Source organism: Petromyzon marinus, chromosome 56 (assembly GCF_048934315.1).
Source record: "Petromyzon marinus isolate PM22_M1 ecotype Great Lakes invasive population chromosome 56, UKy_Petmar_22M1.pri1.0, whole genome shotgun sequence".
NCBI lineage: Eukaryota > Metazoa > Chordata > Hyperoartia > Petromyzontiformes > Petromyzontidae > Petromyzon > Petromyzon marinus.
Genome location: NC_133722.1, coordinates 9,235,673 through 9,263,172, shown reverse-complemented (window position 1 = coordinate 9,263,172; position 27,500 = coordinate 9,235,673). Strand labels below are relative to the sequence as shown.

General features: G+C 54.0%; 1 pseudogene; it reads right to left on the bottom strand.

Annotated features, from left to right (window-relative positions):
- The window catches only part of LOC116954785 (cyclic AMP-dependent transcription factor ATF-7-like), a 114,457-nt pseudogene that overhangs the window by 5,247 nt on the left and 81,710 nt on the right, over positions 1-27,500 (bottom strand).

Below are 27,500 nucleotides of genomic sequence, written 5' to 3'. Positions count from 1 at the left end.
GTTGAATTTGTGGGCCAATTGTTGAGTGGCAGGTGAGCATGAGGGGAGGTGGGTTAGTGAGGGGGTGGGGTGGATGGATGAGGTGAGCGAGTGAACAGTTAGGTGGGGGGTGGGTAAGTTAACTGGTGAGTGTTGGGCAGGCAGAAGACCAGGTGGGAAGACCAGGTGGGTTCGCAGGTGCGTGAGTGAGTGGGCAAAGAGGTGACCAAGCGAGCAGGTGGTTGCGTCAATGGGCGAGCGGCTGGGCGGGTTGCAGTTTGGGTGGCAAGCCGATGAGCAGGTGAATGGCTCAATCTGTTTTTTTTATTTTAGTTGACACTCAACGCACGCGCGCGTGCACACGTACCATGCGTGACTCGGAGGGCGAGGGCAGCTGTGCCGGAGGGGCGGGCGGCAGCCCGGTGGCTGAACATGTGCGGTCCCGGAATTCCGGGAATGTGCGGGATCATCCCCACGGGGCTGGGAATCATCCCCACGGGGCTGGGGATCATCCCCACGGGGCTGGGGATCTGCCGAGGTACAGGACACCGTGAATTTCGGAAAACGCCAACGCCATGACGCCCGTGCGTGGCCTTCAAATATAAAATAAAGTACAGGTCAAGTCCTCGCTTAATGCGCGGTTGTTCACGCAAACGCGCTCTCGCGATAACTCGGTTCTTCTGTTCGAGAACGTGTTTGGTACAACGCGGGGCGCGCCCCCCCCCCCCCCCCCCCCCGTTATAACGCGAAAACCGCGGTCTCTGTAGCAGGCGCTGACAAACTACTTTGTTGAGCTGCGCGGCTGTTGCGGTAAGGCGATCCTGGGTACGTACGCGCGTAGTGATGCGGTACGTGGTGGCGGTGTGCCCTCATCTCGGTTCTCTGTCCCACCACGGGATGGCTCACCGGCGCACAACGCGATGCAGTGGCAGGAATTTTCCCTCTCTCAACGCGTTTTTTGCCGCTCAGCGCGGAACCTTTCAGGAACGCATCTACTGCTGCGAGGAAATGCCGCAATGGATTCAGGCAATGGACTTCAAGGCACATTGAGGCACGAGAGGGCACAGAGACGTCACTTAACGCAGTGGGGACCTGAACATTTTTTAAAAAAATTATTAAAAAACGTTGTCGAATTGACCAGATTTTAACTGGACTGGAATAGTTACCCAACGGTAGCTCTTTAGTAACAGACAAACCCTTAAAAAAAAAAAATCTTAAAAGTATCATTAAATAACTAACGCAATTTATACTAAGTTGCATTATTAAACGTTAAATCATAGCATGCCGGCTTATCCCGCCCAGTGCACAAAAATCCTTCGTCGCCGTTGGGGAGCAGCGCACGGAATGCGGACGTAGCAGAGCCTCCTCCGAGATCGCTTCGAGCGACCTAGACGAGCGCCAGCGAGCGGCGACGGTGCTACGCCGTGCGTCCGACCCCGTAGCGCATCCGCCGCGACCGGTCGAATCGCCCACGCCCTGCGCGCGGTACGCGACCTGAGTCACCAATCCCCGACCCCACGGAAGGCGAGTTTTTTCCCCCAGCCAGGACGTTTAAAAGAGTATGCGTGACGCCGTGCGCGCGAGCGGGCCCGTCGCGCGTGTCTCAAGATTTTTTCGTCCCAATTCTAAAAAAAGAACAAAAAATGACGCCGCGACTATTTGGAATGACGCCGCTCGGCAAGGTCGTAAAAAAAAAATACCTGCCAGCGCCCACCCCCCCCCCACTCCCTCTTCTATCCTTGCGCATGATTGGCAGCAGTGTTCGGTGGTTCGATGCCATTGTGGAGATCTGCTAGCCACGGACGAGAGGGCTTCAGGCGACAGGACCCTCCTGTAAAACTGTTTTGAGACTCGTTGCGAATTTCCTGGGTAAAGCAAGCGGCTTTCGTGGGGCGCCGCGGTGGAGATATGTCAACTCCCTCGTCGCGTACGCAGGAGGTCGTGGGCTCCATCCTGACCCTGCTGTATATTTTAAGTTTGCGTGTCTCTCTCCCCGTGGTCGTGTGGATTTTTCTCCGGGTCCTCCGGGTTTTCCGTCCACATTTAGAATTCACGTGCGTTGAATATTTGGCTGCTAAAAATTTCCGCCTCGTTGAGCTGTCATTTGTGAAAGGCCAGGCCGCTTCTGAAAAAGAGCTACATCGCTCAGTGGGCCTTACCTGGTGAAACAAAAAAATGGGAATGTTATATAGGAATAAAATAATAACCAATTCTCAAGCTCTCATAGTAGTAACCTCGCTCAATTCAAATTTCCATCGTGCTGTACACGTTGCTGGCGATTTTGGCCAGGTGCTCCATAGAAACTGAGATGTAAATAAAAAAAACCTCTTGCACTGCTAAAGCCATCCACCAGGTGGCGAGATTGCAAGCCCGCAGGCCACGTCTGTTCAAGCGCCCTCTCGTGTCAGCAGCAGTGGGTCGCTGGGCCATCAACGGGGAGGCCGTTTCGAGTGTTCCTCCAGGTGTCGCCACGCTCACCTAGCCAGGCCTCCCTCATGGATAGGCCTCCCTCATGGATAGGCCTGGCGCGCATCACCGCGCGCTGTGACGATCTGCGAGCGAATTCAAGTCCACCGGGGCAATGTTCGTCTATGGGCAATGTGGTTCAATGGGCAACGTGATTCAATGAACAATTTTGGTCAATGTACAATGCTAGTCCATGGGAAATTATAGTCTATGGGCAATGTGGTTCAATAGGCAACGTGATTCAATGAACAATTTCGGTCAATGTACAATGCTAGTCCATGGGAAATTATAGTCTATGGGCAATGTGGTTCAATGGGCAACGTGATTCAATGAACAATTTTGGTCAATGTACAATGCTAGTCCATGGGAAATTATAGTCTATGGGCAATGTGGTTCAATAGGCAACGTGATTCAATGAACAATTTTGGTCAATGTACAATGCTAGTCCATGGGAAATTATAGTGTATGGGCAATGTGGTTCAATGGGCAACGTGATTCAATGAACAATTTTGGTCAATGTACATTGCTAGTCCATGGGAAATTATAGTCTATAGGCAATGTGGTTCCGATTGAAGATGGATGAGGAGGTGGTTCCCTCTTTTGTCGAGGCCGGACATTTGCGGATGACGATTGTAACGAAAAGTCACACCCCGCTCGACCCCCGAGGAAGACGATGCGCCGTTGACAGCGCGTACAGAACGCCGAGAGGGCACTTGGTAGCGGCCGAGAGGGCACTTGGTAGCGGCGGCGAGCAGCGTCCAGGTGTCTCCGGGCGGACGATGCGCATCAAACAAAGGCGGCGGTCACCGCATCGTGCACTTTCAGACGCGCTTCTGCGGCCGCCTGGGAATGCCCTCCCTTCCGATATTAGGAAGCCGATGGAGCTACGCACTTTTAAAATCATCATCTAGGTTGGCAAACTCATTTCTTTAGAACTGCTTTGTGTGTGTGTGTGTGTTGGTTCCTTGTTCTTCCCCACGCACCTCCGGTTGGCTACGTATGGCGCGAAAGAAGTTCGACAGACGCACGTACCGTTGTCGCCTTGCGCCACAAGTGTGCCATGTACCACCAAAAGGCCTCACATTTGTCTCAATGTCCTACTGCCCCCCCCCCTCCCCAACTCACCGTGCTAAGGGGCATGGAGAGGGCAGTGGGGATGGGCATGGTGGGGCTGGTCACGGCACCCAGGGGCATCGTCTGCCCGTTGGGCAGGTGCAGGAAGAGGGGCAGCGGTCCAGGCAGGGCCCTGCGAGCGACACGACGCAGGCACAACACGACGCAGGCAACGGGCTTTAATGGCGCGAGTCCTGCCGTTTTCCCCGCTCGTGCCACCGCTGGGCCAACGCGGAAGAGGAGGCCAAATACGCCAAAAACACACGGACAAAAGGTTTGAAAAACTAAATAACAGTTGGTGTGCCTATTACCAAGAGCCCTTTGCCAATCCGCTCACGACTCTTTCTTTCAGGAGGGTCCTGGCAAGATATTTCAGTGGGAAGGGGGCGGCCAGGAACATTATGTAACATCCCAATTGAGTAATTTGCGGCTAATTTTAAAACGCACCTCCGCCGTGCGCCGTGCCGGCCTTCAAGGGTGCTTGCTTTCTAACTGCGCCTGCGCTAACAGTCTGCCGAGGGCTATATGGGGGATCTTTGTTCTCCTGTGGTGATAAGAGCACGCGTGCGTGTGTGCGAGCACGCATATGTGGGTGTGGGGTCGGGTGAGCAAGTGTGTGGAGAGGTAGGTGACCGGGTGTGTGGTGAGCGAGTGTATGCATGGGGACAGTTGGCACAGTAGGGGGGGCGGTAACACAGCCGGTGGTGATGCGTCTGCCGGTCGTCTCGGTCAGCGAACCCATGGCACCTGCTGGGTCTGTGCCGAGACCTCCTGCCAGCAGCGAGCCTTCGAGACTCCACGTGGCCTCAAGGTGCAACCTGGCCTGGCACAGGTGCCGTGGTGACTTTCACCGTCGCTTAGTGGCGAACCGCGGCTGTCGGTATTGGATGGGGAGCGGCGGTGTCGCGCGTAGCGCTACGAACCCGGCGTCCCGTGTTCGATTCCCGCTCATGGCCAACACCGGCGATGGTTATCTCAACCGGTCCTGGGGCCTCCCCTAGGTCGACTCAGCCTCAAATGAGACAAAGGTGGTTGGGCATGGTGCTGGCCACCCCCCCACCCCCCCGTGTACCACTCCCGACTTTCATAGGTGCTCGCTAACAGCACTTGCCCCGACAGTCGTTAAGGCTACGCGGGGGATCTGTGTCTCTTTTGCCTGACTTGAATTCTCGCCATCCCGTAGTGGGTGGGTGTAGCAGTGCAGGTTTATTGTGTTTTTACGTTGCAGTGTACGGAGCGCGTAAATTATGTTTTAGTTTTATATATACACAGAGTCGAGAAATCCCATTGAGTAAATTGGCATCAGGAGGATGTGTGGCCAATACCAATAACATATTGAAGGTGGGTTTTTTTATTTTTCGCTATTGGACGTAATCTAAGAACCTGGAGGTAACCCACGCCGAACAGGGGGAGATGATATACAAACTCCACACGCAGAAAATCGTACGTAGGCGACTGCGTGCGTACGTAGGCGACAGCGTGTGTACGTAGGAAACTGCGTGTGTACGTAGGAAACTGCGTGTGTACGTAGGCGACTGCGTGTGTACGTAGGCGTGTGTGTACGTAGGCGACTGCGTGTGTACGGAGGCGACTGCGTGTGTACGGAGGCGCGTGTGTAGATAGGCGACTGCGTGTGCACGTTAGCGATGGCGTGTGTACGTAGGTGATAGTGTGCATAGGTAGGCGACTGCGTGTGTACGTTAGCGATGGCGTGTGTACGTAGGCGACAGCGTGTGTACGTAGGCGACTGCGTGCGTACGTAGGCGACTGCGTGTATACGTAGGCAACTGCGTGTGTACGTAGGCGACTGCGTGTGTACGTAGGCGACTGCGTGTGTACGTAGGCGACTGCGTGTGTACGTAGGCGCGTGTGTAGATAGGCGACTGCGTGTGCACGTTAGCGATGGCGTGTGTACGTAGGTGATAGTGTGCGTAGGTAGGCGACTGCGTGTGTACGTAGGCGACTGCGTGTGTACGTAGGCGACAGTGTGCGTACGTAGGTGATAGTGTGCGTAGGTAGGCGACTGTGCGTGTAGGTGGGCGACTGCGTGCGCGTGGGTGAGCGACGCACGCCAGGTGGCGGTGAGAGGAGGGCGCCTGGGTGATGACGGAGGGCGAGGTGGGCGAGGGCAGTGCCTGCTGCACCAGCATGCCGGGGCTGTGACCCGTCAGGAAGTAGGGGCGGGCGCCGGGGCGGCCCAGCGGGAGGGTGGCCGGGCGCGCCAGCGGGGTGGCAGCGGACGACGAGTCCTACGCACGCGCACAAATTAACCTCCCCACACCCCACCAAACCAAGCTCTGCAGTCCTCTACCTATATACGTATATTCAGGCCCGCGAGGTGTTACCGGCCAATTTCTAAGCGGGCGGCGCGTAGTATTATCATGATTAATAACACACCGCAGTATTAACCCGTGCGGCCTTTAACAGGCTCTCGGGGCAAGTGCTTACCGTGTTTAGTTTGGTCTCCTTGCCCGCACCTCCGATTAGCACGGTTGGCTACGCGCGGTGCAAAAGAAGTTCCACACCCACGTACAACGTGCTGTTGGCGAGCAGCGCCTATGAAGGCCGGCACGGCCGCCTTTGTCTCGTCAGCGGCGATGTTTACACACCGCACCGGGCACTCGTTTTGAGGCTGGGTGGAACGCGAGCGCGACTTGAACTCGGGTCGCTGGGTTTGTAGCTCAGCGCGCTAACCGCTACCCTACCACTCCCCACGCGCACGAAAACAAACATCCCCCCCAACGTAGCCTCGGGCTGTTGGTGCAAGTGCTGTTGGTGAGCACCTCACGAGTCTGCCACGGAGCACCAGGAGGGGGTGTGGGCATAACCGCACCCGGCTGCTTTTGGCTCTCCCGCGCCGATGCGTACACAACCATTTGAGGCGACGTCGACCCTAAGGGAGGCCCAGGACCGGTGTTCGACACTTTCATTGGCCGAGAGTGGGAATCAAACTCAGGTGGGTGGGTTTGTAGCGCGGTGCGCTAGCCACTCGGCTACCCCTGCACGTACCCGCACACACAAACACAACCAGACAAACGGTTCCCCCCCTTATAGCCTTAACAGACTTCTGGGGACGAGTGCTGTTCGCGAGCGCCACGCACGCACAACAAGCCCACTTATTCTTAGCTCTTTTGGCAAAGTCACGTTGAAGGGAAACAATAGAACAATGAAATATATATTTTATTATTTTATTGTTTCCCTTCAACGTGACTTTACCGAAAGAGCTAAGAATATGAATTACTGCAGTCACGAAAGCTCTAAATAAAAAATACAAGCCCACTTCTATTCCTCGACGGTCCACACGACGGCCTCCAATTTGGGTGGTGGCTTGGCGGCTACCATCTCGTGCCTCGCAGCTCGAAGGGCCCGGGGGGGGGGGGGGGGGGGGTTGGGGGTTCGATTCCCGACTCGGGAGCCTTGATGCGCGTGGAGTTTGTATATTACGTCTCCCCCCCTGTTCGGCGTGGGTCACCGCCGGCTTCTTAGATTTCGTCCCATCGCGAAAATAGAAAAAACCCCAAAACCTTACGGTGACTGTGACTGGCCCGCACGCCCTCCTGACGCGAATTTACTCAACGGGATGTCGCGCCTCTACGTTTGTATAAGACTGAAACATTATTCACGTGCTCCGCGGACCGCGACGTTACACCCACCCCCGCCGCTACACGGTGACATTGCAAGTCAGGCCAAAGACACTAAGATCCCCCGTAGAGGAGCCTTCACAGACTGTCGGGGCAGGTGCTGCTAGCGAGTAGCGCGCCAACACCACACCCCCCCGACCGCCTTCGTCCCCCCAGCGGCGATGTTTATACACCGCACCAGGTACTCATTTGAGGCCGGCTTGAACTAGCGGAGGCCCAGGACCGATTCAGATAATCGTTGAACGGTGTTGGACGCGAGCGAGGATCGAACTCGGGTCACTGGGTTCGTAGCGATAACCGCGACGCTACCGCCCCGCACACGCATGCACATACAAAGACAAAGATCCCCCGTGTAGCCTTCACAGACTCTAGGGGCGAGTGCTGTTAGCGAGCACCTATAAAGGCCGGAACGGCACACGAGGGGGTGGGTGGCCAACACCACGCCCGGCCGCCTTTTGTCTCCCCAGCGGCGATGTTTACTACACACCGCACCAGGTACTCGTTTGAGGCGGAGTCGACCTAGGGGAGGCCCGGGACCGGTGCAGAAATTCGTCACCGGTGTTTGCCGCGAGCGGGAATCGAACCCGCGTCGCCAGGTTCGTAGCGCTAACAGCTACACCACCGCATGCACACACACACTCACACACAGACACACTAACATCCCACTGCACACGTACAGCCCGACAGTCGATCCACCGCTGGATGAGGGTGCAGTGCCAAGGGGTGTGGAGGAGGGGGGCAGGGCAAAGGGGGGGGGGGTAGTTCTCCGTGCTCTCACCAGATCGTCTTCCCAGTAGCGTGCCGGGCTCATCCACTGCTGGATGAAGGGTGTGCAGGGGGTGGGGTGCGAGGGAGGGTGTCTCCGTGGTCTCACCCGCTCGTACTCGGAGGAGTGGAAGGGGCTTATCCACTGCTGGATGAAGGGTGTGCAGGGGGTGGGGTGTCTCCAGGGCCTCACCCGCTCGATCTCGGCGGAGTGCGAGGAGGGGCTCCCGCGGGGCCGGCTCCTTCGCGTTTCCTCGTCCCCCCGGGGCCGGCCCTCGCCGGGAAGCGCGGTCCGAAGGTCCAGCGCATGCTGGGCAATGACCAACGTCATCAACGCCGTCGTCAACATCGTCAACGCCGTCATCATCGTCGTCATCGTCGTCAACGTCGTCAACGTCGTCGTCAATGTCGTCATCAACGTCGTCAACGCCGCCGTCAACGCCGTCAATGTCGTCATCAACGTCGTCAATGTCGTCAACGCCGTCATCAACGTCGTCAACGCCGTCAATGTCGTCAACGCCGTCATCAACGTCGTCAACGCCGTCAATGTCGTCATCAACGTCGTCAATGTCGTCAACGCCGTCATCAACGTCGTCAACGCCGTCAATGTCGTCATCAACGTCGTCAATGTCGTCAACGCCGTCATCAACGTCGTCAACGCCGTCAACGTCGTCATCAACGTCGTCAACGCCGTCGTCAACGCCGTCAACGTCGTCGTCAACGCCGTCAATGTCGTCATGAACGTCGTCAACGCCGTCGTCATCGCCGTCGTCGCCGTCGTCAACGCCGTCAACGCCGTCGTCAACGCCGTCGTCATCGTCGTCAACGTTGTCAGCATAGCCATCGTCAGCATAGGCGTCGTCATCATCAACGCCATCGTCAACATCGTCAACGTCATCAACGTCGTCAGCATAGCCATCATCAGCATAGCCATCATCACCGTTGCTAACATTGTCATCATATCTATCATCAGCATCATAACCACGACCATCATGACCACCATCATCATCGTCATCAGCAGCACCACCATTGTTATCACTTCACCAATGTGGTCACCAAAACTGCCACAGCCAACACGACTACCACTCATCACCAATCGCCGCCACCACCACCAACACCGTCACACACCACCACCCAAAAACCAACACCACCATCATCGCCATCAAAGACAAAGGTCTCCCGTATAGCCTTAACAGACTGATGGGGAAAATGCTGTTAGCGAGCGCCTATGAACGGGTGGCCAGCACCACGCCCGGCTGCCTTTGTCTCCCCAGTGTTGATGATTACACATCACAGCAGGTACTCATTTGAGGCCGAGTCGACCTCGGGGAAGACCTTGACCGGCTCGGATAATCGTCACCGGTGTTGGCTGCGAGCGGGAATCGAACTCGGGTCGTCGCGCAGCGCGCCAACCCGCTACACCACCGCACCCCACACCACCACCACCACCATCACCACCACCACCATCACCACCACCACCACCACCACAAGAAACCAACGCCACCGCCATGGCCCGCAAACGGCCGGTGGGTCGGCCCCATTCTGAGGGCCGGTGGAGCCGGACCTTGCGGGGGAAATTGCAAATGTGATCAGAGTAAAATCAACATAAAAAAAAACAAAAGTATTGTTAAGATACTTTCATCGCCTTTCCATGTGTACGCTTCATCGCTCATTCACGCTCTCGGCTGATACACTCGGCGGTCCCCAAATACTCTTCCTCACCGGCCGAAACCATTTATTTGTTTTTTTTGGACCCAGCCCAACAGGGGCCAACGAGATCTAAACGGAAGAAACCACGCGGACCATGCCGTCACGTTACCGCCACATCGCAACGCCGCTGCAACAACACCCCCGCTCGGATTTTACCCGAGAGCGCTTCACATGATAAATTGTACGTTAATAATTATTGGTGGATGGGGGAAAAGGGATGGGGGGGGGTTTGAGTGTTCGGGGGGAGGGGAATGGATGGCAAGGAAGGGTGATGAGAGGGAGAGTGGGCGAGGTTAGGAAGGGGGAGGATGGTAAGGGAAGGGTGATGGATAGGGAGAGGGAGCGAGGTTAGGAACGGGGAAGGATGGTTGAGGTTTTAAAGTCGACCTAGGGGAGGCCCAGGACCGGTTCATAAAATCGTCACCGGTGTTTGCCGCGAGCGGGAATCGAACCCGTGTCGCCAGGTTCGTAGCGCAGCGTAGCGCTAACCCGCTACACCACCGCATGCACTAACACACTCACACACAGACACACTAACATCCCACTGTACACGTACAGCCCGACAGTCAATCCACCGCTGGACGAGGGTGCAGTGCAAGGGGTGTGGAGGAGGGGGGCAGGGAGAGGGGGGGGTAGTTCTCCGTGCTCTCACCAGATCGTGTTCCAAGTAGCGAGTAAGCCACTGAAACATCGAGCAGCTACTGCACAGCCCCAAATATGGGGCCCGGTGTGTCAGTGCCAGCCCGTCACTGACCACCACCACCACCACCGCCATCACCCAAGCAGCACCTTCGCTCCACATTAACAGGCCGCACGCGGAAATTCACCCCCGCCATATAGCGGCACCACCGCCATCCCCCGCCCGCCCTCCTCACCTTCTTCTCCTCCTCATCCTGCTCCTTCTTGAAGTCCAGCTCGTAGGGGCTGTTGAGGTCGTTGAAGAGCCCCACCTCCTCGCAGTTCTTCAGGAAGCGCGTGGGTGTTGGCGTCTGGTCTGCACGACCCCCACAGACACACGACGACATTGTTGCCTTTGAGAGATTTGTTGGGGCAAGTGTTGCTCGCGAGCAAGCGCCTACGAAGGCCGGCACGGTGCACGAGGTGGCCGGCACTCACGCCCGGCCGCCTTTGTCTCCCCAGTTGGCGTCTGGTCTGCACGACCCCACAGGCACAACCGACAGTAACGAATTGGCACGTTTCCTTTACGTGGAAAACCCTTACCGATTGGTTGTGTCGGCCTTGATTTGAAGCTTTTCGTGACTGCAGGAATCCATACTCTTTGGTACTTTCGGTAAAGTCACGTGGGTAGAAAAATAATAATAGAACGCATAGAACCGCTTGTGGCAGTAGCTCTCTCGCTACATTCCCTCTTACCTCAGCAGTCCGCCTGCTGTATTGTTTCACCTGATGACGATGGCTTGTGTTGCATTAGAAACGTCGCGATCCACGATTTTTCTACCTACGTGACTTTACCGAAAGATCCAAAGAGCTTGGTTGTGTCGGGCGGTGGCGGGTTTAACGACACGCGTTCATCCACATTAAACTCCATCGAACCCAAAAGCCTCTCCTGTCGATAATATTGGTCGCGGAAGCCAACCACGTGTTGAACTGACGCAAGGGCCGCACGCACAAGAGAACCATCTACTCCGGCTCCTCCTCCTTTGCGTGGTTGATGTTGGCGGAGAGCAACAACTGTGATTTTACGTCGAGGTTGTTGAGCGAGATGTCCGAGTCAGGAGTAGCGAGGATGCCTTCTCCGTAACACCTCTGTGTTAGTCTGTCCATCTCTGTGCGAGTCTATGGGCATCTGTCTGATTCTATGGGTCTCTGTGCGAGTCTATAAATCCCTGCGGATGTCTATGGGCCTCTGTGCGAGTCTATGGGTCTCTATGCGAGTCTCTGGGTCTCTGTGCGAGTCTACACATGCCTGTGTATGTCTATGGGTTTTGTGCGAGTCTACACATCCCTGTGTATATCTACGGGCCTCCGTGCGAGTCAATGGGTCTCTATGCGCGTCTCCGTGTCTCTGTGCGAGTCCATAGATCCCTGTGTATGCCTACGAGTCTCAATGCGGGTGCACGGGTCTCGATGTATGTCTACGGGTCTCTGTGCACGCTGACGGGTCTCGACGCGAGAGGGCACCGCGAGAGTCGCTGCAAGCTTCGCCGAGGGCGTGGCCCCGCAGTAGCGCGTGCCGAAAGCCTGCGAGGAGGAGAAACGACGTGCAGAGGCACGCGGGAAAAGCCACGCACGGAGAAACCGCCACCCCCCCCCCCCCACCTCCTTCGGTGTTATGGCTGCGCCGGATTAACGGGAAATTAAAGACGGCTCGAGAAATCGGGATCGCAAGAACCGGCCAAAAACAACCAACCAGGAACAACGATAGCACGCCCTCCCCCCCCCCACCCCCCCGCGTCACCCCCTCCCCCCCTCCATGGGGTCAGTGGAGGGAGAGGGAGCGCCAAAGAATGAAAGAGAGGATTTTTGTTGTTGAAATAACGGGAGCTCAATAAGTCTCTCAATTGACGAACGCAGCCGCCCGCTGCACCGCCGTTGGGAAGGCCTCACAATGGAACTGCCCGGCGTCGCTTTTGTAGGGATAACGGGGGGGGGGGACGGGGGGGGGACGGGGGGAGGAAATAAATAATTTAACAAGGGGAACAAAAGGAAAGGAATTCGCCGATTGTTCCACACAAAGGACAAGAAGAGCGAAAAGGAATCCAAGGGCTTGGAGCTCGCTGGCGTGCGTGCGTGTAGCTGTGCTTGGCAGGAGCTGCTGCTGCTGCTGCTGCTGCTCGCTGAACAATCAGGAAGAATTCCAGACATTCGGCTCCGAGCGGAGAGTCACTCCTCTCTCTCTCTCTCTCTCCTCGCCCCACGCTCCCCACGTCTCTCAGCGTCTCCCCGCGCTCCCCTCGTTAAGAAAGCCGGCTACTCAGCGCCTCTCCTCCTCGCCATTCTCTGGCGCTCTCCCTTTGTGCTTCCTCCTCATCCTCCTCCTCAGTCTTCCACTCCTGTCGCTTTATTTGTTCGTGAACAGTGGTGGGATGTTCATCAACGGTGGCAGCAGCAGAGCCGCCTTCGTTTATATCCGTGGAATATTGCGCGCGTTATCAATTGCATCGTCGTCATCGTCATCATTAATCGTCATAACCAACAGCATGAGCTTCACCATCATCATCATCATGATTACAATATAACCTTTAAACCGCTACGGCCAGCACCACTCCACGCCCAGTTTAACGACAGGTGGTTGGGGGACCCTGAGGGTTGTCCCGTGTTTAATATGAATGTCATTATTATTATTATTATCACTGTAATACTAATTGACCCAGGCAAAGCCTCACCGGGTCGCGTGTGAATCCCAATTGAGCAAATGTCGGTGTTATTTATTATTTTTATCTTCAAATTCGGACCGTGGTGACATCACGGGGGACCTTGCGCTTGTGGGCCAAGCGGGCCGGGCGCGTAGGATTGGTTGTTCGCCGCTGTTCACACACGCGGCGGCATTAACCAGGGCTGCCCCGAGATTCGAACCGCGGGTCGCGTACACTGCCGCTGGCACCAACCCTCCCCAAGCCAATTGTGGATTTTTTTTTGCTTTAACTTTAGAATCAGAATCTTTATTTATTTATGGATTTTTTTTTTTGTTGCTTTAACTTTAGAATCAGAATCTTTATTTATACTGGAGGAGGAATCCATTGAGCCATAAAGCTCTTTTTTTTTTACAGATGTCCATTAGGGGCAAAAACACAATAGGAGTACAAGGTATAGGAATGGTTAACAAATCACTTTAAAAAAACGCATACAAATAAAACTAAACAATTTTGTTTATCTTTCTAGGTGAAGCCCACTGAGCTCTACTGAACTTATTTTTCACAAGCGACCCGACCACCACAGACGACAGCGCAACTAAAGTGGCTCATCGGGTGGACATTTATTCAGGGCAGCAAAAACAATCCAAATCATCTCAACTCTGCTGTGGCCTCCGCCGGCTTTGACGGCCGCCGCTGTGAAACTTAACACAACTCGCGGTCAGAAGGGGCGGCTGGAAACACAGAGCGGAACCCGGCGTCGTCAGCGCTGCCAGCCAGGCGCTCTGACCTCGACTTTAATAATAAAATCGTTGTTTTTATTTTGAAAAGCACCGCACGGCCGGCATCACCCCCGCGCCGCTAGCGTTACACCGGTTTTGATTTTATTTTATTTTTTTATTTCCCCACGCAATGGGGGGGGTGGTGGTGGTGGTGGTGCGGAGGATGAGGAAGGGGGGGGGGGCCGCGCACTACTGTACCGGCATCTCAGGGTACCCACGGAGAGAGCCGGCAGAGTCGCTCGCTACGCCGCCTCCGCCGCCGCCGCACCGGGGCTGCCAAAAAAAACCTCGGCCGCCGAGCGGCAACTGGATCCGGCAAAACGATCCGCACAAATAACAGGTCGCACCTGCGGCCGCCGAGACGGAGCGGGGGGGGGGAAGGGGGGGGGGGAGAAGGGGGGGGGGCCCTGCCCACGCATCCAGCCCCCCCCACCCTCCCCACCACCCCCCCCACCTCCCGCAACGCTCCTCTCGTTGCAATTACTTTGTTTTGTTTTTTTAAACAAAACAAAAAAACCAGGGGCCTGTTTAAAAATGCGTTCCGCTGCGCCACTCCCCGCGGCGGCAACGCGGAGCGGAGCGGCGCGAGTCGGACTCCGGGGCTGACGCGCCTGCCGAACGCCGGCCGCTTATTGTGACCCCCTCGATCGTCGGGCCAGCCCGGTCCCCCTCGTCCCTCGCACGACTCTTGCCGCCTCAATAACTTGTCGCGGACACTGCGTCAAGGAGCCCCTCGATCCAAAGGAGCTCCGCGAGCATAAAATGAGACGAGGGAGTACGGCGGTAACGTCTCAAACCGGCCCCCCCCCACCCCCCCCCCCCCCCCGACGAACCTACACCAGGGCCCCTGGGGGCCCAGCAGCTCCGGCGAACACCGGCACCGGCCGGGCAGGTGAAGCAGCAGAGGCCTGCCACAGAGTCTAAACTAAACTATATATATATTTTAATTATTTGGGTCTTTCGGTAAAGTCACAGAAATAGTTATCTACGTGACTGAACGTCGTGATTTATCATTTCTTTTTCTACCTGCGTGACTCTACCGAAAGAACCAAAGAGTATGGATTCCTGCAGTCACGAAAGCTTCGAGTCAAGATTTCACCAGGTAAGGCCCAGAGAGCTACGTAGCCCGTTTTTCAGAAGAGACCCTGTCGATCACAAATGACAGCGTGTCAAGGCTAGAGGGGCCCCTCTAGATAGATAGAGGGCCCCTTGGGCCTACACGCTGGCCCGGTGCGTCTTTGAATCATCGTAATAATTTGAACTTGCAACGTACCGCACGGTACTCGCTCGGTACTCGCTCGTTCTCGTAAGAAGAGAGAGAGGGGGGGAGGGGTTACTCAGAGGTGCCAGGAGGAGAGCCACAGACTTCTATATACAAAACTGTTTTTATTTTACCAGCAAGGCCCCACTGAGCTATGACAGCTTTTTTTCAGAAGCGACCTTGCCATCACAGATGATAGCTCAACAAAGTGGCTTATCATCACGTGGAAATTTCTAGCGGCCAAATACTCACAATGTCGTTGATTCTAAATTCCGGGGGGGGGGGGGGGGTGGGTGGTGCAGAAACCGGAAGACCCGGAGAACAATCCACACAAGCACGGGGAGAGACGCAAACCCCCTTCTGAAGGTGCCACAACAGCCCAAATCGTCACTGCCGGCTGGCGCTTCGACATGCTCGCGCTGTGCTGGGAAAAGTTTGCGAGCGAATCCTGCCGGCGCTGTGACGAGATTCGTGGCGGCTGAGGTGGTGGCGGGGGGGGGGGCAGAGCGCGGGATTTTTGTAAGAGCCGGGATAATGAATGCAGGGTGCTTCAAAAAAATGTGAACACCTCCGAGTGCAACGGCGTCACGTGACACGTGCTGCTGCCTGGGGAAGATTCCAGGCCACGTGTTGACAACGATGGTGAACAAGTGGGAGACTTATTCTTAGTTTTTTCGGTAAAGTCACGTTGAAGAGAAACAACAAAATAACAAAATATATATAAAACAATAAAAAATTCTCACGACGTTTCGACCATAACTCAAACGGTCATCATCAGGTGTGTCGGTTTGCATAAATTTATTTTGAAAACGGCATATTTATTTATATAAAAATAACGTTTGCGTCACGCGCAACGATTGGCTGTTTGCCAGGACTAGTCCATTTATTTTTTGAAAAGAGGAGGGGGGAGACGAAATTTGTTTTTATGTATGCTGTCTGAAAGGCACTGTAAGCGTGAACAATCAATCAAGAACTGAAATGATTTATCAAATCTTTCCAATGATTGCTAAGATAGAATCCATCTTCTCGGTTGAAATTGTCTCTGTGTTTGTATATGTGGATAGCCTCATGAACGAATCTCTCATGGAAGCCAGATGGCTTACAAAGAACCTCCGTCTTGGAAAAGTCAATGGCATGTGAGCCTACTGAATTAGAACAATGATCTGCTACGGCCGAGGTGTTGGTCCTACCGTGTTTAAGGTCTGCTTTATGTTCACGAATGCGGTCCGAGATATGGCGTTTGGTTTCTCCAATGTAACTACTACCACAGAGGCAACTTAGTTTGTAGACACCAGGGTATTGTATGTCCGGAATCACATCTTTTACAGACGGAACCAGATCACGGATTTTATGTAATGTGTTGAAACGGACCTGGATCTTGTGTTTATTCAAGATTTTGGAGATCTTTTTTGTGATCCCAGCAATGTAGGGTAAAGTGATGGTTTTGAAAGGCTCCTCAAGAGGGTTCTTCTTCATGGTTTGAGTGATAGCTTTGCGGATTGTATAGTCGGAGTAACCATTAGCCCTAAGAGCCTGGTGTACGTGCTTGAGTTCACTGCTTATGTGTTCCTGGTCGGATATGCATTGGGCTCTATGATACAGAGTCTTGATGAGAGAATTCTTCTGTGATGGATGGTGGTGGGAATCCGGTTTCAGATAAGCATCCGTATGGGTAGCTTTCCTGTAGACAGAGTGGCTCATTGAACCATCAGGTCTCTTTTTAATTAGGACATCCAAAAAAGGTATCTTGCCATCTATTTCGACTTCCATGGTAAATCTGATGGCTGGGTGTATGGAATTGATGTGGTCGAAGAATTGGTCTAGAGCAGGCTGGCCATGTGGCCAGATGACAAAAGTGTCATCCACGTACCTCTTCCACAAGGTTGGGCGCAGAGTGGCAGTCTGGATGGCGTCAGTCTCAAATTTCTCCATGAAAATGTTAGCTATAACTGGAGAAAGGGGGGAGCCCATTGGGGTGCCCTCAGTTTGTTTGTAGAAAGTTCCATTCCAAGTGAAGTATGTATTGGTTAAACAGTGTCTCACCAGGGGGGGTACCTCAGCGTTTAGTCCTTGATGAACCAAGTCTTCAATGATTGCAATGGTGTCAGGTACAGGAACCTTGGTGAACAAGGAAACTACATCAAAACTGACAAGCAGGTCGTCTGGGGACAGGGAAATACCCTTGATTGTTGATACCAGGTGAGTAGAATTTTGTACCGCAGAGGTGGTCTTTCCAGTGAAAGGACGCAGGATTTCAGACAAAAAACGAGCTAGTTTGTAGGTGGGGGAGCTGATAGTAGAGACTATGGGACGAAGAGGTGTATCAACTTTATGTATTTTTGGTAAGCCGTATAATCTTGGTGGCCTGGCAGCAGAAGGTTTCAACGAAAACCGTTTAGATTGATCAATTAATGCGGTTGAATCAGAAATTATTTTGTTGGTTTGTGTGACGAGGCTGTTGGTGGGATCTCTTTTTATTTTTGTATAACTACCATCGTCGAGTAATTCTTTAATTTTGTTGTTGTATTCTATTTTATCCATGATAACAGTAGCATTGCCTTTGTCAGCTGAGAGAACTACAATATCATTCCTCTTTTTTAATTTATATAATTCAAAACGCTCATCTTTGCTGAGGTTGCTAGCTGGCATCTTAGCGTTTTTGAGGGTTGCAGCGATTTCAGATCTTGCTACGTCTGCAGCGATGTGACCCAGGCCCCTGAGAGCAACGTCTACTTGGGCAATTATATCATTAACTGGTATGTGTTTAGGTGTGACTGCAAAGTTTAGACCTTTAGCTAAAACGGATTTCAGACCATCGGAAATAGAACTGTTACTGCGATTAATTACGACTTTATTAACGTCTAACTTTTTGGTGTGTGGGTCCGGTCTTTTGTTGAAAAGGAGGTTAAATTTGGAAATCAGGTTTTCCTTACATTTGGTCGACATAGTAGCAGCTGAAGAGGCAGTCATATTGTCTACATGTTCCCAATCCGATGTGGACATTATTGCCGTCAATGATAAGTGTGATTTGTAGAGTGTCTTGTCTAACTGATCTAGTTCTGTGCGTATAAGTCTGATTTTTTCTGAGATAAGAGCTAAGCTAGTTTTGAAAAGAATTCGTTTCGCATTAGAAGAAGTTACAGTAGCAGTGTAAATGCGATTGGTAATACCAATCGCATTTACACTCACCTCTGATTCAACCGTTTCGTTGAAACCTTCTGCTGCCAGGCCACCAAGATTATACGGCTTACCAAAAATACATAAAGTTGATACACCTCTTCGTCCCATAGTCTCTACTATCAGCTCCCCCACCTACAAACTTGCTCGTTTTTTGTCTGAAATCCTGCGTCCTTTCACTGGAAAGACCACCTCTGCGGTACAAAATTCTACTCACCTGGTATCAACAATCAAGGGTATTTCCCTGTCCCCAGACGACCTGCTTGTCAGTTTTGATGTAGTTTCCTTGTTCACCAAGGTTCCTGTACCTGACACCATTGCAATCATTGAAGACTTGGTTCATCAAGGACTAAACGCTGAGGTACCCCCCCTGGTGAGACACTGTTTAACCAATACATACTTCACTTGGAATGGAACTTTCTACAAACAAACTGAGGGCACCCCAATGGGCTCCCCCCTTTCTCCAGTTATAGCTAACATTTTCATGGAGAAATTTGAGACTGACGCCATCCGGACTGCCACTCTGCGCCCAACCTTATGGAAGAGGTACGTGGATGACACTTTTGTCATCTGGCCACATGGCCGGCCTGCTCTAGACCAATTCTTCGACCACATCAATTCCATACACCCAGCCATCAGATTTACCATGGAAGTCGAAATAGATGGCAAGATACCTTTTTTGGATGTCCTAATTAAAAAGAGACCTGATGGTTCAATGAGCCACTCTGTCTACAGGAAAGCTACCCATACGGATGCTTATCTGAAACCGGATTCCCACCACCATCCATCACAGAAGAATTCTCTCATCAAGACTCTGTATCATAGAGCCCAATGCATATCCGACCAGGAACACATAAGCAGTGAACTCAAGCACGTACACCAGGCTCTTAGGGCTAATGGTTACTCCGACTATACAATCCGCAAAGCTATCACTCAAACCATGAAGAAGAACCCTCTTGAGGAGCCTTTCAAAACCATCACTTTACCCTACATTGCTGGGATCACAAAAAAGATCTCCAAAATCTTGAATAAACACAAGATCCAGGTCCGTTTCAACACATTACATAAAATCCGTGATCTGGTTCCGTCTGTAAAAGATGTGATTCCGGACATACAATACCCTGGTGTCTACAAACTAAGTTGCCTCTGTGGTAGTAGTTACATTGGAGAAACCAAACGCCATATCTCGGACCGCATTCGTGAACATAAAGCAGACCTTAAACACGGTAGGACCAACACCTCGGCCGTAGCAGATCATTGTTCTAATTCAGTAGGCTCACATGCCATTGACTTTTCCAAGACGGAGGTTCTTTGTAAGCCATCTGGCTTCCATGAGAGATTCGTTCATGAGGCTATCCACATATACAAACACAGAGACAATTTCAACCGAGAAGATGGATTCTATCTTAGCAATCATTGGAAAGATTTGATAAATCATTTCAGTTCTTGATTGATTGTTCACGCTTACAGTGCCTTTCAGACAGCATACATAAAAACAAATTTCGTCTCCCCCCTCCTCTTTTCAAAAAATAAATGGACTAGTCCTGGCAAACAGCCAATCGTTGCGCGTGACGCAAACGTTATTTTTATATAAATAAATATGCCGTTTTCAAAATAAATTTATGCAAACCGACACACCTGATGATGACCGTTTGAGTTATGGTCGAAACGTCGTGAGAATTTTTTATTGTTTTATATATATTTTGTTATTTTGTTGTTTCTCTTCAACGTGACTTTACCGAAAAAACTAAGAATATGAATTACTGCAGTCACGAAAGCTTTAAATCAAAATTTAAGTGGGAGACTCTTTGACTTTGAAGCTATGAACAAACATTTGTTATAACGTTACAGTGTATTATAATCCATTCTTTTTCCATTTAAAACGATAGTCCCACGTAAGTGTTACAGAAAAAATTAAGCACCCTGTGTATAATAATAAAAAAGTAAAGTTTTTTTTTTTAAGAATCAGCCTGAGCGCGGATTCTTACATCGCAGAATCGTGATGGGCGGGTGCGGTGGTCGTGGCTTGAGGAGGCCTTCATCCAGCAGTGGATTGACTATGGGCAACGATGATCACGATGATGATGATTGACATTCAGCAAAATGTGCGATACGACTCCGTTGGGCCGTACGACGCACGTCACGGAGTCGCAACGAAATTGTAAGCCTACTTTTAGTTACATGCTAGTGTATGACTTCAACATCCTGCTCATCTCTCACATTAACACAGCTGCTTCAATGCGAAATTCTTCTGTTGACATGTAAGCGCTCCTTTGTCAAGGCGCTCTGCTCCTCCCACCCAGCTTACAAATACGCTGCCAAGCTTGGCAGTGTTCATTAAGACGCTGGCCTTTCCGATAGCTCCGTTTCTTCACCCGAGGACGGCCGCTTGCGCTGTGGCCGAAAGAACCAAGAAGATGAATCGCTGCAGTCACGAAAGCTTTAAATCGAAATTGTAAATCTACTTTAGTTCGGGTGCACTCCTCAGGACCCTGTTTAACAAAGGCGACCCCGCCCCCCCCCGCATCCGGCCCACGGGAAGGTGGGAAACCCCCGCGCCTCCGACGATGCCGATGACGCCACAAGACCACGCACAGTGGCCTCCCGTCCAGCGGCACGCGTAGGGAACAGAGGCGTCGCGCGCCTCAATGGTCCGACAAATGATTTCCTCGCGACGCGATTGGTCGAGTAATGGCACCGATATGTTAATTGGTCGCGGAATCGTGCCAGGTGGCGGCTTCAGGGGTAGAGCGGCCGGCTCGCAACCGGAGGGGTTGAGAGTTCAAATCCTAGCTTGGTGGGGTAGTGGGGGGGGGGGGTGATTCAGCCCATCATCCCTCTGGGGTCGATAAAATATCTACCACTTTGTGGGGGGAAGTCAACAGGTGGTGCCTCCACCCGTCCCACCTCCATATGAATATGGATTTTCCACCACTGGCTCAGGGCTTATTTGCGGTAATTGTTGTAAAGGCGCCCGCCGTGTTTTTGATTGTAAAGTGATAGGTGCGAGGGCCACAGGAATGTGGAATTTCCTCGCACCGGCTCATTGCTGGGAAAAATATAAAACGGGAGACGAGCGACCGGGCTTGACGCTCACACGAGAAAGCGAGCGAGAGAGCGAGAGAGTGAGCGAGAGAGTGAGCGAGACAGCGAGTGAGCGAGACAGCGAAAGAGCGAGCGAGAGAGTGAGTGAGCGAGTGAGAGAGCAAGAGAGCGTGTGAGTGAGCGAGAGAGCGAGCGAGTGAGCGAGCCAGAGAGTGAGTGAGCGAGTGAGTGAGTGAGAGAGCAAGAGAGCGAGTGAATGAGCGAGTGAGAGAGCAAGAGAGCGAGTGAATGAGCGAGCGAGAGAGCGAGAGAGCGAGCGAGAGAGCGAGCATGTGAGCGAGTGAGTGAGCGAGCGAGAGAGCGAGCGAGAGAGCGAGCGAGCGAGCGATTGAGTGAGCGAGCGAGCGCCCATCGGCTCTTTCTGTGCGACTCAACCGCGGACGAGACGGGACGAACCGGACGGACACGGACAAGGCCGAAGAATCCGGACGTTTGACGAGACGAACAGAAAGGCGTCCGGAGAAGGCCGGGGGGGGGGGGGGGGGGGTTTATGAACCGGGGCGAGATCGGACGGCAAAGCGAAGGGGGGGGGGTGGGGGGGCGCAATCCGGCGTCGGCTGTAGGAAATACCAGGGCTAATGGAAACCAGTTAGTGACGCAAAACGCTTTAGAGGAGGAGAAAAAAAGAGAAAATATCACCGCCCCCAACACTATACGGCGGCGCCTCCGCTCGCTCCCCCCTCCCCCCACTGAACCTCTACCAAATATACAAAGGGGTCAGAAAGCATCTGATTAACAAGCCCTTCAGACTCTCCTTCCGCTGCTATTAAGGTTTCAGAAACCCGGTAGAGGCAGGGGGGTGGGGGGAGCGGAGGAGGAGGGGGGGGGTTTGTAGAACTCGGGACATTCTTTGGGAGCTTTTGCCGTGGGTTTTTAAACTTGATCTAATTTAAATAAAAAAAAAGCAAAACCAGGGCCCAAAATCCCAGCCGCCAACCCCCCCCCCTCCCCAACCCCCCTCTCCCCCCCGCACCACCGGCCCCCGCCAACCCACGTAACGGGGTCGAGACGAGCCACGTCTCTTGACTCCGGTTTAACACGTGCAGCCGAGCACTCTATACTTTACGCTTGTTTCATTGATGTTTGGCGACTCACATTTACCATTCCTCTACGTTTTTGTCGCTGCACTGTTTGTGGATGGGGCTTGCCAACCCCCGTGGGCCCCCCCCCCCACCACCCCCGCTGGCCCAGTGTAAAAAAAAAAAAAAAGAGCTTCGTAGCTCATCGGATTCCTCTTTCGGTCGAAATAAAGGTTTCCGATTGCGATATCGGAAGGAAACCCACAACACCGTATCGACCGCTCGCGCCGGAGATGGGATCGAAACCGCGGCCTCTGGATCGCAAAGTCCGGCGTGCCAACCGTGACACCGCCACTGTGGTCAGCGTCCCTAAAGACAGAATTATAGACGCACGACTGCACACACACATACACACACACAGGACAAAGGTTCCCCCGTATGGGCGTGTATAGACTGTTGGGGGCATACGTAGTGCAAGCAACCACCGATTAAGTCGATGCACGAGGCCTGTAATTTAGCGCATTCATTATTCACGTTCTTTTGTTATTTCAGGAAAGTTGTGGGCGCCACGGTGGCTAGCAGATGTTAACTACCTCGTCTGGTATGAGGGAAGTCGTGGGCCCCATCCCGACCCTAATGCCAGAATATTCGGAGTTTGCGTGTTTCACTCCCCTTGGTGGCGTGGATTTCTCTTCAGGTCCTCCGGATTTTTCCCCCCTTTCACATTTGGAAATGCGAGTTGAGTATTTGGCTGCTAAAAAATTCTACGCGACAAGTCACCTAGTTGAACTATCATTTGTGGCCAGGTCGCTTCTGGGAAGAGAGCTACAGAGCGCAGTGAGGCGTTATCTGGTAAAATACAAAATAATAAAATACGTTTAAAAAAAAAGTCTGAAACAACATTATTGCAGTTTAACACGTAGGCTTTTGGCAACCAATATTATTCATAATAAAGGTTTTTGGGTTAGATCGCGTTAGTAAAAATGTGTCGTAACCCTCCACCACCCGACAAAGCCAATTACTAAGGGATTTGTCACGTAAACAAAATGCCAAATAGTTTACTACTTCAGCCCACCGGTGTGTTGGAGAGTTAATCGACAACATTTACCCTGCCTCGACCGGGTTTCTGTGGTGCATTTACTTTCCAACACACCGGTGGGCTGAAGCAGTAAACTATTTGGCGTTTTGTTTACTTGACAAATCGCTTATTACTTGGCTGTGTCGGGTGGTGGAGGGCTACGACACATTAATACTCACGCGCTTTAACCCCAAAAACCTTTATTATGAACATTATTGCAGGCCGCGACAATCACGATATCTGGCAAAAACCAGGCACGGTTATGGTGGAGCGAACGTCGTAGGATATAATACGAGCATCCAGATGTTTGCAATTAACACGAATGGACCATAGAAAAAGAACGGATGAATTGGAGGTCACATTACGCAGGCTAACCGCCATCATTTACGCTGTTCAGAGAAGCAAGTGGCCGATGGCAAGTTGCGGCTGTAAAGGGGACGATGGGCCTAAGATCAAGAATGCTAACGGAGTGGAAGCCAAGTGATGGTGACGTTCCCGGGAGCGCATCCGCGTGGGAGAGACGGAGCGATGAAATCAGTTCGTGCTCGCAAAAGCGTCGAACGCGAGAGGTGGCGGCGGCGGAGGCGGCTTGGGAGAGAGAAGCCTTCTTTCAAGCAGTGGATCGACCACGGCCGATTGACGCCGATGGGCGAACGGTACGGTCTCGCCGCAGAGCCGCGAGCGTCTCGGCAACGCCGGACGCCGGTGACCGCTGCACACGGCGGAGAGGAGAGTCACGGAGCAACTCCACGTGGGAGGACGTGGAAAGAGAGAGAGAGCGAGGGACGGAGCGAGGGAGAGCGGGAAGAGCCCGAGAGAGTGGCGGATGTGCGTTGAAACTTGAACCTGCACGTAGCCAACCGCGCTCACCGGGCGGCAAGTCAGGCCTAGCTCGCAGCGGCGCTAAGGGCTCAGGGTCGCCGTGCGTCGTCCGGCTGCGCCGCGTTTGGCGAGCCGCGCGAAGCCGCTTCGACTTTGGAGCGGGCGATTTTGCGAGCGGCGGCGGGCAGAGGGCGATCCCCCGCCACGGTTGCGCCCGGCGCGGCGGAAGAGAGCCGCCCTCGCCAGTCGCGAAAGCGTCCGTGCGCAACGCCGCTCGTGGCTCTTGCTGGCGGTGCCCGTCGTCATCTCAGTCGGCCAAGCCATGGGGCACCCGGGTGGGGGGGGGGGGTCCGTCCAGTGGAACTCCTGCCGGCGGGGGCGTTCCGACACTTCACGCGGCCCTAAAGCGCACACAGCTTGGCACAGGCGCTGTGGTGACGTCACCGCCACTTATCGGCGAATGGCGGTCGCTGCTGCTGTTGTTGTTGTTGTTTACGGAAGATCGTTATCTTTGGTGTCGTTACACACAACCCCCACACCTCTGATGAGTTGGCTTGCCTGCGTACGGTGTGAAAGGAGTTCAACATACATCCATACATCGCGTTACAAACGCTCCGGAGCCATGCATTCCTGGGTCAGCGCTACGCTGCACGACGAACCCGGCGACCCTAGTGCGATTCCTGCTCACGGCCAACGCCAATGACGATGATCTGAACGCTAACGGGACTCCCCCTAGGTCCGACTCCGTCTCAAATGAGAACCTGTTGCGGTGCGTAAACGTCGCCACTGGGGAGACAACGGCGGTCGGGCGTGATGCCGGCCACCCAAACGGCCCTCGTGTGCCGTGCCGGCCTTCATCCGGTGCTACTCGCCAACGGCACTTGCCCCAACAGTCTGTTGAGGCTACACGGGGAGATGTTTTGTCTTTGCTGCCGGTGGCATCGTCGTTGGACAACAACGATGCCACCGGCAGCGTGAAGGCCCCACGGAGAGCTCCGCGTTTCCGCTTCGCCACGAGCCCCGCCAATTACCCAACGCTTCCCAGCGGCGGACGTCTGTCCAGCGCGGAAAGACGGGCCCACAAACACCGCCTCTCCAGCGGAGAGCGGTGGGCGCGTGGTTGTGGCGCTGCCCGCTTGTTACCTACCGGGCCACGGACTCGGTGGCGGCGATGGTTTTACAGAATCAGATTCTTTATTTGCACTCGCAGATGTCCAGTAAAGGGGGCACGAGGTCGGAACGTCACAACAACAACAACGACAACGACAAAGACGTGATAGGTGTCCAAAGTACAGGCCAGGTAAACAAACCACTTCAAAACAAACTATTCCACATTTTACCAGCTAAAGCCCACTGGGTGATCAAGCTTCTCTTTCACGAGTAACCTCGTCACAAATGACGGCTCAACGATGTGGCTCACCATCACGTGGAAATTTATGGCAGGCAAATGATCTAAACCGGCGTTCTTCGCCAATTTTGAGAGGGGGGGAGGGGGGCGGGGGCCCACTTTCGCCGATAAGACATCGCTAGTGGCAGGGCGACCACGTATTTGAAACCACTGCTGAGTTTGACAGTGGCACGATGGTGACGATGATGATGGGGGGTGTTTTCACTCCTTGGTGTCTTGTCGGGGTGGGGGGGGGAGGGGGGCGCACGCCAGGGGCTGCACTCAAGGCCACCAGTGCCCGCCAGTGGCCCGCTGGGCCCTTGCGGTGAAACAACACCGGGGTCTGAACGCGCGTGACGTCGATTCATAAATGTGGAGGGAAAAACCGGAGGGACCGGAGAGAGAAAAAAAATCCACGCGAGGGAGGGAGGGGAGGGGAGGGAGGGAGGGAGGGAGGGGAGGGAGGGAGGGGAGGGGAGGGGAGGGAGGGAGGGGGAGGGAGGGAGGGGAGGGAGGGAGGGAGGGAGGGAGGGAGGGAGGGAGGGAGGGAGGGAGGGAGGGAGGGAGGGAGGGAGGGAGGGAGGGAGGGAGGGGAGGGAGGGAGGGAGGGAGGGAGGGAGGGGAGGGAGGCGCAAACTACAAATGCGCAGCGGGCGCTGTCAGGGTCACGGCGTCAAGTGGAATGGCCGAGAGTTCATCCTATTATCCGGGCCCTTGCGCGGATACGAGAGATTGCCTGGAGGCGGCGTCAAGCTAATGGTGTCGTTGTTGTCGTGACGATCGTTGGGTCGTTGCCGTCGTCATCGTTGTTAGCCGTGGTCAATCCACTTCTGGATGGTGAATTGGGGTGGGGGGCGGTGGGCGGTGAGGGGGGGGGGAGAGCCGCAGGATCGAGCGCGCACCGAGACAAAGATTCGCCGCCTTATAGCCCCGAAGGAACCTTTCTTCACAACGCTGCTTTCCCTGAAGTGGGCGCCGTCACTCTGGGAATAATGTGCTGCTGCTGCTGCTGCTCCACCCCCTGGTGCAAGGTCCCGAGTAGCCACCGCTGCACTTTGCCCCGGCACTTAGCGAGGCTCACAAACAGCTCCTTGTGTCCCCGACGCCCGCCCGCCCGCCCGCCCACCTCCACAAAAGTCACGATGGAATGTTGCATTAGCACGAGACTCCCACCGCCCACTCACTTGTTCTCTCGCTCGCCCTCTCGCTCGCCCAGCCGCCCGCTCCCTCGCCCACTCGCTCACCACAATCATTCCCTCTCTTGCATCTCACTCTCCTCACTGCTAGCCCCACCTGCTCACCAACTTGCTCTCCCCCTCCCCGCCCCGACTCACCTGCTCACCCGCTCGCTCCCCTCTCACTCGCCCACTTCCTCACCCGGCCAATCGCTCCCTCGCCCACTCACTCACCACAATCACTCCCTCTCTTGCCTCTCACTCTCCCGCCGACTAACCCACCTGCTCACCAACTTGCTCTCTCCCCGCACACTTACTAACCTGCTCTTCCCTTCGTTCGCTCACCCTCTCACCCTCTCACCCTCACCCAGCCACTCAATCGCTCACCTACTTGCTTGCTTACCCACTCATCATCTCCCCCCCCCCCCCGCCGTCCTCCTCACTCGCATTCTCACATGCTCAGCAACTCGCTCATTCACTCGCTCCCTCTCCCGCTCACTCCCTCACTCTCCCTCTCCCGCTCACTCGCTCACTCGCTCCCTCACCCGCTCCCTCTCCCGCTCACTCTCCCTCTCACTCTCCCGCTCACTCGCTCCCTCTCCCTCACCCGCTCACTCGCTCCCTCTCACTCGCTCACTCTCCCGCTCACTCTCCCTCTCACACCCTCACTCGCTCACTCTCCCGCTCACTTCGCTCCCTCTCTCCC